The following is a 10869-nucleotide window of genomic DNA, read 5'->3' as shown; positions in this document are numbered from 1 at the left end:
TCAGCACCACAAGGAATGTCATAGAATCGTATAATTGGTTTGGCTTGGAAGGGACCTTACAGACCACCTGCTTCCGACCCAAATATCCTTAAGGCCCTCCATATGGCAAACTTTTCCTGCCTCCAAAATCAAGTGCAAAATGTAAAGATCAGCCCTGGCTCCATCTTCCTCTCTACATCTCTTACAGCATTACCAGCCTGTGTTTCTCCTGGGCACTGGCTATATGCACTTCCCAGACCTCACATACTTGGGCATAGCACCCTGAGAACAATGGAGAACTGTTGGGGTCCCTCCCCCGCCGTGTAGCCCTGGGAGAGGGGCCCTGAGGGCACAGACATGGGGCTTCCCTGCCCCTGCTCAGCCTCGTTCCCATGGGTTGGTTTGTGTTCCCTGCACGGGCAGAAGGACCCTTGGTCCCGTGACTGGGACAGTTCCTCAGCAGAGCTCCGGCCATGCGGCTGGAGAAATAAACATCTCTGAAACAGCTATCAAGAATCTGTCTGTCCATATATATTTCCTTTCCACGGGACTCCTGGTTTGATATATGCGTGTTGCAGGATCCCCACTGCAACAAATGGTGGAGAATTGAGAGCAGAACGATCCCCGATCCCTAAGCGACTGATTTGTGTGAGTAAACCCTGAAAACTTTGGATTCCTCTTCTTGGTTTTGCTTTGCTATTCCATATCTAAACTATGGAGGAACGGTGGGAAGACTCTTGGCTCTCAGAGCCGCATATGGACATTTATCTTAAACTTAAAATGATTCTTGAACAACGATTTGTAAATTTTAGCTTGATTCAAGCTCAAAAAGAACTGAAGCACTTCCTGGCATGGTTGTTTAAGAACTTTTTCTATGTTTCTTGGGATTTAATTCTTACCAAGGGCTTTTGGAAAACCGTTTGGACACAGTTAATTTCTGAGTCAAAATATATGCCGATGGAAGACTATTTTCGTGAATATTATTTAATTACCAAGACTGTTGAGCAATGTCAGCTGTGTCTTGGCGAAGGGAAGCCTGGCGCAGGGACCGTGCGGCCCAGGCCACGTGCACCGAGCGTTCTGCGAGCAGCAGCGAGGCAGTTCCCATGCGAGGGCGGAGCCACGCGAGCCGCAGTGTCGGTGGCGGAGCGAGGCGCGGCGGGAGCGGCGGGACCCGGCGGTGCCTGCCCGGCCCAGCACAGCGCGTGGTGGAGCGAGCCCCGTGAATGCCCGACCGAGAGGGGCGGCGCGCGGGCGGTGGCGGGTGGCAGTGGCGGTGGAGCGGAGCCGCGCCCAGCCGAAACACGCGCTGGAGCAGGGCGCGGGGGGGTCGTCGCTCACGGGCCCGGCCGAGATGTGGGTGCAGCGCCCGGCAGCGGCAGCGAAGCTGCGACCAGAGGAGGCGACGCACGGAGAACTGAGCGGCGCGGCCCGGCCCGGCCCGCGCAGCCCCGAACGCGACCCCGGGAAGAGCGCGCAGGCACCAGCAGCCCCGACAATTCCAACACGGGAGCGACCGAAAGAGAGAGCAAAGACGCAGCGAGACAGAAAACAGCAGCCACTCGGAAAAAGGAGAAGATCATAGTAACTAAGACCTTAGGGATAGTAAAATGGTATAATGTTAAGCAAAATTATGGTTTTATAACAAGGTGTGACAACCAGCAAGACATATTCGTGCATAGAACTGCTATTAAAAAGAATAACCCTGAAAAATGCATCCCAAGCTTGGGAGATGGAGAGGTGGTGGAATTTAATATTGTACTAGGGAGAAAAGGGTTACAAGCATCGCAGGTCACTGGGCCTGGTGGTGTTTCTGTAAAAGGCAGTATATATGCAAAAAATCGTAGTCATGTTAGACAATATCTCCATTGTAAGCCCCCCCTACAGTTTCCCTTTCCTAATCCCACCTTTCCCTTTTACCCTATGTCCTATTACCCCCAGTGTATTCCCAATCCGTTTTTTCACCCATGGTTTCCCTCACAAAACCATGCTTTTGCCAATTGTTTCCCCAAAAATCCCTTTCCAATGCCGAGTGGGGGATGAAAAGGGGGAGGGAAGAAGTTAAACCCTCTCCTGCCTCAGTTTCCCCACAAAGCATGCTCAGAGAGTCCTGTCTCCCTTCTGTCAGCCCTAAGATGTTCCACAGAATCTGATTGGACATTTAAAGACTCAGGAGGGTGGCTTGTTTTGTTTTGAAACTGTTCTTGTTACGTTTATCCAGTTGTTTTCATTCTCCTTTTATTAAAATAAAACGGGTGAGGTGTTGGGGTCCCTCCCCCGCCGTGTAGCCCTGGGAGAGGGGCCCTGAGGGCACAGACACGGGGTTTCCCTGCCCCTGCTCAGCCTCGTTCCCATGGGTTGGTTTGTGTTCCCTGCACGGGCAGAAGGACCCTTGGTCCCGTGACTGGAACAGTTCCTCAGCAGAGCTCCGGCCATGCGGCTGGAGAAATAAACATCTCTGAAACAGCTATCAAGAATCTGTCTGTCCATATATATTTCCTTTCCACGGGACTCCTGGTTTGATATATGCGTGTTGCAGGATCCCCACTGCAACAGAGAACAGGTTTGCAGAGCTGGTTTTTCTCCTCCAGGTAGACTTTTAAGCATCAGCACCTGGCTTCAGCAGGGAGGTTGTCCTTGTTCGAGGGATCCCAAAGAGAGGTTTGGGGCCAAGCTGGGAATAGCCAGTCCAATCCACGAACATTTGCACCACAGGAGAAGCTCAGAGCAGCTCACAGCCTGGTGAGTGGAAAAGTCCTACTGGCTCGTAGCTATTTTGAGGTAAGGCATTAATTGAGGACCAGGGGGAAAACAATAAAGCCATACCCAAAATAGAAGCTGTCAAAATGTCGTTGCTAGGAGTGAAGCTGAGCCCAATTTATGGTATTTTTTCCTGTTGCAGAGCTTCAAAGCAACTGTAAGGGGGCCCAAGTTTGGGGGTTTCTTTGCTCCCACCAAACCCAAAATTCCCGAAGATGTCCCCTGTGCCTGGAGCCGGTGCCGGGCAGGTAGCGATAGCTGGGCACACACTAGGGCTGATGCTTTTCCCTGACATTTAGAAGATGCCTTGGGGGCCCTTTGCATTTGCTGCTCCAAGATTTGCTTGTTTATTTTGGAAATTAGTAGTGTTCAAGCTTTTTTATTGAGAAAACCTCTAAGAAAAAGGTTTTTATCGCATGGAAGGAGGATTACCTGGAGGATGGAAGTTCGCCGGGGTTTTGCTTCCAGGATGGGGAGAGAGAGGAGGGATTTTTAAGTAGTTTTGATGTTTCATGTACAAAAGCAGTTGTTGTAGCACTGGGTGTGTGGTTCTGGGAGCAGGACCTTCTGCTACATCAATCCTGGAACGCCAGCCTGGAGCTGGGACCTGGGAGGGGTTGACATCCCAACGGGACTGACTCCTCCCAGCAGCCCCAAGTGGGAGCAGGGTGATTTATACATCTTCCACCCCACTTTGCCTCTCCTTAAACAGCATTTCACCCAAAGAAGCAGGATGAGCATGAGTGAGGAGAGAAAGGGAGGAAAAAACCTTCTCTGCTCCCTGTCTCACCCACAGTTGGGCACACATGGTGGCCTGTGAGGGCTGTTAGTGTCAGAGCCCCTCCTGCAGAGCCCTTTTGGTTTGTTCCCATGCCACAATTTCCAAGGTCCCCTCAAGAAAAGCATTTTCCTGCCACCAATATTATTTCACAGTACTTGTTATCTTTTTTTTCCCCCCATGCAGAAAGCTGCAAATCGAGACCCCCCGAGGCACCCGCATAGCGCTAAGACAACTCTGCTATCTCTCTTTTAAAGATATATTTTCCGTTTTGCAGTGTTCAAACACCATCTGCTGTTTTGCACAGTGGTGCTTTCACAGGAAGAGAGCATTTTTAGGTGTAAATTGTTCTTTAAAGTACATATTGACAGTGCTGGAGGCTGGAGAGGCTGGAAAAACCCTATAGAAAGTACCACAACCCTGGTCTGTAATGTCTACCCTCACTGTGGGGAGGACTCTAGGGTTAGACGGGATATTGGGAAGAAATTCTTCCCTGTGAGGGAGGCCCTGGCACAGGATGCCCAGAGGAGCTGTGGCTGCCCCATCCCTGGAAATGTCCAAGGCCAGGTTGGACAGGGCTTGGAGCACCCTGGGATAGTGGAAGGTGTTCCCGCCCATGGCGCTGAAGTTGGAATGACACTTTAAGGTCCCTTCCAACCCAAACCTTGTAGGATTCTATGAATCAAGGCCAGTGTCACCCCAACAAACCCCCTTGGGCTTATAATAATTAACTGACAATGCTGCCTGTGACATGTAACTTAAGGAAGATCGGGGTTAATCAGAGCAACAAGGCTTTGTTTCAGAGGGATACTCTTGGCAAAAACCGGGATAATGATAGCACTCCCCCACGAATCCTCTGTCTCTCTTTCAAGGCAAGTAAAGCAACAGCAACTAACTGGTGAAGAAAGTCAGTCCCTGATCTGTAGCACTTAAACAAATGTGATTAAAATAATTGTAGCAGCTGGGTGGCTGCTCTCCCTTTCCCTGTTCCAGTGTCCCTGGGATGTAATGACTGCAGCCCCACACTATTCCAGCATTAATTCAGTGTCTCATTGCCAGCTTTCACCTTATTTATTTTAGGAGCTGTAATTTATGTTGGGCCAGGTGTGCCAAGTGGCCCAATTACACCAAGGTCAGGGAGTGGCTCCTGCGAAAAGTGCGAGAGTGGGAGCCGGGTGCTGCAACGGCCTCTTCCCCAGCCTCTCTGGGAGGATGCTCCAGGATCCCTGCATGGTCTGGGCTCGGGCATGCTCCACAGACCATCCCCAGCCAAGTACAGGGAAGCAAATGATGATTTTCACATGTGATTTTTATTTTTTCTCCCCTTTGTATATTTCGTCTTCTCTTTTTTTTTTTCTTCTTCTGCTGTTCCAGGTTCTTGCTGGCAGCAACAGCCGTTGTGTTTTGACGAGTTAATAAACATCTCCCCCAGGAGCGAGGGAGCTCTAGCATGCTCTGCTTCACTGTGTTTTATGTCTGGCTAACAGAGTTTGCCGAGCAAGAGGTGTTTTTCTAATCTGAAAACTCGGTGGCTCACATTTTCCACCTCTCCCTGGAGCTGCTGCGCTTCCCTGCTGATAGTGTGATGCTTCTGTTATCTTCTAGAGGGCAACCCATCACTGCAGCCCTGCCCAGCCCTTTCTGCCACTCCCAATCCCAAGTTATCACTTGGATCCTGTGCTTTGGAGCCATTTATCAGCCTCAGATGTTAAGATACCAGTGTTCATCTTGCTCTGGGAGCTCTGCGCTCCCATGGCACAGGATTCCTTTCACTGCTGGAAGGGCCACCAAAAACACCAACCACTGCTGCAACGAGCTGCTGCTGAATGCCAGCTTTCTGCACTGCTGACACACCTTGTCTTGCTCCTCCCAAGCACCTCCATCATTGCTCCATTAGCACGGAGCCCCACAACCTGTGGGTTTTGTCAGCCTTGCAGACCAAAATCCAAGACTTCATCATTTTCACACCAGCATGTGAGGAAGGCCTTAGAAACCTGAAGAGCAGGGACAGATGGACACTGCTCCATAACCTGCTGTTACTAGGATGCCCCTCAGGGCTGTATCCACCTGGAGGTGACTGCTTCTTTCATGCCTTTTAGCAAGAAGAAACGGGTCCTTGGAAGTGGCATGAGGCAGCCCTGGGAAGGCGGCGCGTGGTACGCAGAGCCGAATTGCCAGTTCCGACTTGTAGAACATTATTGCTTGTGAATTATGGATGGTTATTGCACCTCCTGGATGATAAATTATTGAGCTGACATGCTGGATGGAGAGCGAGGAGTAGGGGCCGTGCTTTTGGCAGGTGGGTCTGGAATGTGGTACCTTCACAGGGAGTAGGGGATGTTTTTTCTTTCTTTCCTTCCTGAGCCAGAGCATCTCAGCCTGAAGCTGTGGAAATAGCAGAGCCCTGCTCACCCTGTCTCACCCAGTCAGCTGTGAGGGCAGCCCCAGCTAAAAATCCCTGGTGAGGGATCCTGGAGGATCCCTGCACTGGGTCATGGACAGAAGCTCTGGGGTCCCCTCTCTGCCTATCCTGCAGCATCATCATGGGCACTTCTGAGCCCAATAACCTCTCTTTGCCCTCAGGAGGATTTGGGGAATGGTTTATTTAGGTGATTAGATGCTATTTATCTCCCAGGCTGTGCTGGTCCAGCATTCCTGGCAAGGCATGGCCTGTCTGCTGAGCCCCTTGTCCAACACGTGCTGCCGGCAGCCTTGGGCTTTAGGGACTCCCTGAGGTGGCTGTTCCATCATGTTTAACAGGCCTTGACAGACCCGTGTGCCCCGTGAGTTTGCCTAAATGCTTTCTGGGGGCCACTTAGGCTGTAGGTCTCCATAGCACTGTGTGGCAATGAGTTCCATAATTTAATCAAGGGTGGCGTGGAAAAACTGCCGTCTTTTGTTTGTCCCTAAGTCTGCTGCCCGATAACTCAATTTGGACACTCCTAGTTCCTCTGTTGGAAGAAATGGGGAATTATCACTGCCTCTGCACCTGCTCCACAGCACTGGGGCTTTTTTACTGTCCTGTTGTAGCTTTTCTTTTCCTCTTCTTTATTCATCCCTCCTGGCAATTTCCAACTCCCCTGCCAGCCCTGCTTCATGTGGTGGATGGAGATGGGAAGGTCCCTGCTTTGCTTCATGGCTGTGTTGGTCTCCCTTCTCCCCCACTCTCGTCTTTTCCAGATGTTTGAGAGATGCTCAGGAGGCACCACTGACTCTGGTCCAGATGCCAACAGCTCCCTCTGGAGCAAACCATGGTCTCAATGAAAACCCCCCAAGCATTTTCTGGTGGTTTGGGGTGCTCGCTCCTTCCTGTTTGTTCCCTGTGTGCACGCATGGAGCTGTTCCCAGCCTCCCAGCCCAGCCCCTCACAAGGGAAAGGATTCTTAATGTGGGTTATGGTCACCTTGGGAATCACCGTCTCCTAACCAGGCTTTCCTGGTCCCAGGGGAGCAGCTTTCTTCTCCATCCTCCTGTGGGATACAGATGCTGTGAAGCACCATCGAAGGTGGAGGAGAGAGGTGACATGAGGGTCCAAGGAGGACTCAGGGAGAGGGGGAGCATTTGTGTCTGCCTCTCCCCATGCCCAGCAGGTTTTCCATTGCATCTCGAGCTGAAGCCAAGGAGACTCTGGAGTTGGGAGAAAGTGAAGCGCTTTCCCTAATCGAATCACACGCCAGTGTCACTTGTAAAGCTCTGCAAAGCAGAAAGGACTTGGGAGCCACTGAACCACAAACTCCTGCTCCCTCCCCAGTGCCTCTGTGGAGATCCTGCCTCTCTTCTCCATTTCTTGCCCATGAACTCAGTCTGGGAGGGAGCCAGGACTCAGAGATCCCACCTTGTTCCCCACATCTGGTGGGGAACCTGGGGAACATGACAGGCCCTGTATGTCAGGTATCCCATGGGCTGGAGGATTTGGGGATATGTAAATGGTGTTTCCGTCATCTTGGTCTTCATCTTGGGGTTGTTCTGCTTTCTCTAGTCATGTCCCTGACAGGGATGGCTCCCTGGGCATGTATGATGTCCTGCTAATCAAGGGGGTCCTCTCCATCCTCAACTTCCATGAAGTTGCTGCATCTTCTCCTGAGCCTTGCTCAGCTCCTTCAGGAGCCCCTACCAGCCCAAGCATGGAATGTGCACCCCTGTTTGGAGGTGAGGGGCAGGACAGTCTTGCCTTTACCTCCCTGCTCTGAGCTTAAAGGGATGACCTGGGGAGCCCCAGTGTGGGGTGGGGGAAGGAAGGGAGGGTGAATGCTTCACCCTCAGACAGCGTGGGAGAAAATTAGCAGGGAATCACAGAATCATGGACTGGTTTGAGTTGGAAGGGACTCTTAAGGATCAGCTTGTTCCAACCCCCTGCCATGGGCAGGGACACCTTCCACTATCCCAGGTTGCTCCAAGCCCTTCCAACCTGGCCTTGGACACTTCCAGGGATGGGGCAGCCACAGCTTTTCTGGGCAACCTGTGCCAGGGCCTCACCCCTCTCCCAGGGAATAATTTCTTCCTAACATCTTCTCTAAATCTCCCCTCTTTCAGTTTCAAACAGTTCCCCCATATCCTATCACTACCTGCCCAGGGAAGCTGGCCCAAGCAAACCAAGGGTACGTGCTGGCTCCGTCCAGGTGCCCCTCAGCAACAACCTACCTGTCAAAATACACTGGTCCACCTGCCCTGTCCTCCTCCAACCCTTTTTTTGCCCTGACTCTCCCTGCGTTGTGTAGAGATGCAAATTCCCTGTCCTTTTCAGGCAGCATCCAGGACTCCTCTGTGGCAGTAACAGCATCCTTGCAGCAGGTCTGTCAGCAGGAATTTCTGCAGCCTCCTTTGGTGCTCCCAAAGTTCTCAGGTGAGGAAATTGTCAGTACTAGGGAAAAATAATGAACCACTGCCAACTCACTGTTTACTTTGTGCCAGGGCTCTCCTGGTAACAACAAGTTCCCTATTAAAATCCCCTTTTTACAAAAAGTGGGGGGATTTCAGCCCAGCTGGATTCCAAGAGGAGGAAAGTGGCTTTCTGTGGAGCAAGAGATGTGGCAGGGTGAGCTGGTGGGGAGGCAATGCCAGGGCATCTGGGCAGCAGCATCCCAGGAAAATCAAAACTCTCTACAAGGCTTTTCCATGCTGGGGAAGCCCTTCCCAGTGCCTCAACCCCATGTTATTAGGAGCTTTGCTGCGTATCCCCTCTTTTTCCCCTGTGTGCTGGGTTTCAGACGCTCTCTCCTTCCTAATGCCTAATTAGGTTGGCAGGACTGTTTGTCCCGATAGCACAGCTATGGATAATGCCATGCAAATTGCCTCCAAGACCTCTGAACCCCCAAATAAAAAAGCCCCTCTGGCTACCGCCTTTCCAGCCAACCATGGCTGCAAATAACATCTGAGGGCTTAAAAGAACAACCTTAAAAAAAAAAAAAAATAGTCCTTCCCACTAATTGAATTTTTTTTTTTTTTTACTGTAAAGATGCCTTGATATCTTGGTGCCAGCAAGCCCAGCCTTATCCCAGATCGCTGAGATATTCAGTGAGGAGCAAGGTCTGAAAGGAAAGAAATCAACAGAGGATGTTTCAGCCCACCTAAGGTCTGCTCTGCCTTCAAAGTTTGGGTGGGAAAAGAAACCCACCTCTCCCATGACAGTGCAGTCAGAGCTGAAGGGTGCTGTGACCTCGAATCCCAAACAAGCGAGTCTTTGTCTCACCTCCATTGAGCTTTGGGAGTTTCCTCTGTTTATTATTCATCTGATTGCCACCTTTTTATATGCTTTTATGCACCCCCTTCCTCCTGGCTGTGCCAGAGACCCGAATGTCCAGCCCAGAGAGGTCCCTGCTCAGGTGCCGTGTGTGTCACCAGTTGGATGTGCGGGTCCTGCTGCATACCAGAGTTGGGAGCAGTCCTTCCCTGTGCCTGGCGCAGAATGCCAACTACCCCAGGTGCCAGGGACCCTTTCCCATGTGCCATCCATTTCCCCTTGGCTTCATCCAGCCCCTCTGGGGCTGATGACAAGGGCTGGGCCCAGCCAGTCCAGCTGAGCCCGGTGCAACTCATCACACCTCAGATCAGCTGCTGGGAGCCGTCCTGCTTCGCCGGGAATTTGATTGACATGTTCATGCCTGGCCATTAGAGGGAAAATGAGGGGTAGTACATAAACACCTGGGAGGAAAAACAGCCCTTTGCCTTAATGATAGTTTGTCATGTCATATTTTTCTCAAATTGTGCAATAGGGGTAAGTGAACCCTTCATTTGCATCACTTTAATTCATATTTTGAATACCAGACTGGCTTAAATGCTGCCTGGTTTAACCCACCCGCTCTCACTCATTTCTACAAAAGAGGCACACTCTGCTTCCCAGAGTAGGTACTTTGGAATTCCACTCATCTGGCCTGATCCAGCTAGAAAACACCTTTTTTTTCCTGGTTTATTTTCCCAGAGCTCTTATCCCCAATGCCAGCACTGCTGGGTTTGCATCAGGTGCATCCCTTCTCCTCACTGCCCAGCCAGGCTCTTCCCTTACAGCCTTGCTCCCTTGACAGCAACTGGAAATGAGGTTTTTTTTCTGCTCTTCAGCCTTTTCTGGTATGTCCCACTGCTCTGTAAATACCGGCTGAAGTGCAGCCGAGTGTGGGATGCTCAAGGTAGCACTCAAGGCAGCTGCATCTCCAGTGATGTGCAGGTGGCCCAAACAACATGCTACGAGTACCTCCTGATTTTTGGGGGTACCTCTGGCTGAGATAGAGGGTGGGAGAAGGAACCTGGACAGCAGGAAGAGCTCACAATGTCTCTGGAAGGTTCCCAAAGGTGGACTTTCATTTTTGGGTGACAGTTTGCATGCAACATCCCAATTCAACAGCATCTGCACCCTGTCGGGGTTTGCACTCCTCTCTGAAGGCGACGAGCAGGCTGAGCCCTGAGAGCAACCCCGTGGCTGGAGCAGCTCATTGAGCCTGGAGAGCTCCGGCGCCAAACCCATGGCCCGGGTTGCACTGGGCTGGCGGTGAGGCACAGGCTGTAATTACCGCCTGCCTGCCAGGATGCCTTCACCCCCACTGCCCTAACCCAAGCAACTGAGCAGCTGCCAGCAATTAAAAGTAGTTAGCAGTTCCCATGCTATTTTAACCATTTCTAGACAGCCATGGCAGCCCCTTCGTCCTTAGTGGAAAAGAGTGGGTGGATCTTGTTGTCACTCTGATTGCACAGACACTGCAGCACCATGTGGCTTTCCTGAATTCGGGGATCTCCCCCCCCAAAAAACACTGCTGAGCCCTTTTGCCCCCCCTTCCTTCACTGAGCAAGGAGCGAGGGTGGGGTTTAAACCCATTCTGAGGAGGGACTCGCCAGCTGGAAAATTGCCGCCCCACCAAAGC

Source organism: Corvus cornix, chromosome 6, assembly GCF_000738735.6.
Source record: "Corvus cornix cornix isolate S_Up_H32 chromosome 6, ASM73873v5, whole genome shotgun sequence".
In the NCBI taxonomy this organism is placed as follows: Eukaryota; Metazoa; Chordata; class Aves; order Passeriformes; family Corvidae; genus Corvus; species Corvus cornix.
Note: the sequence above shows the minus strand (reverse complement) of the source record.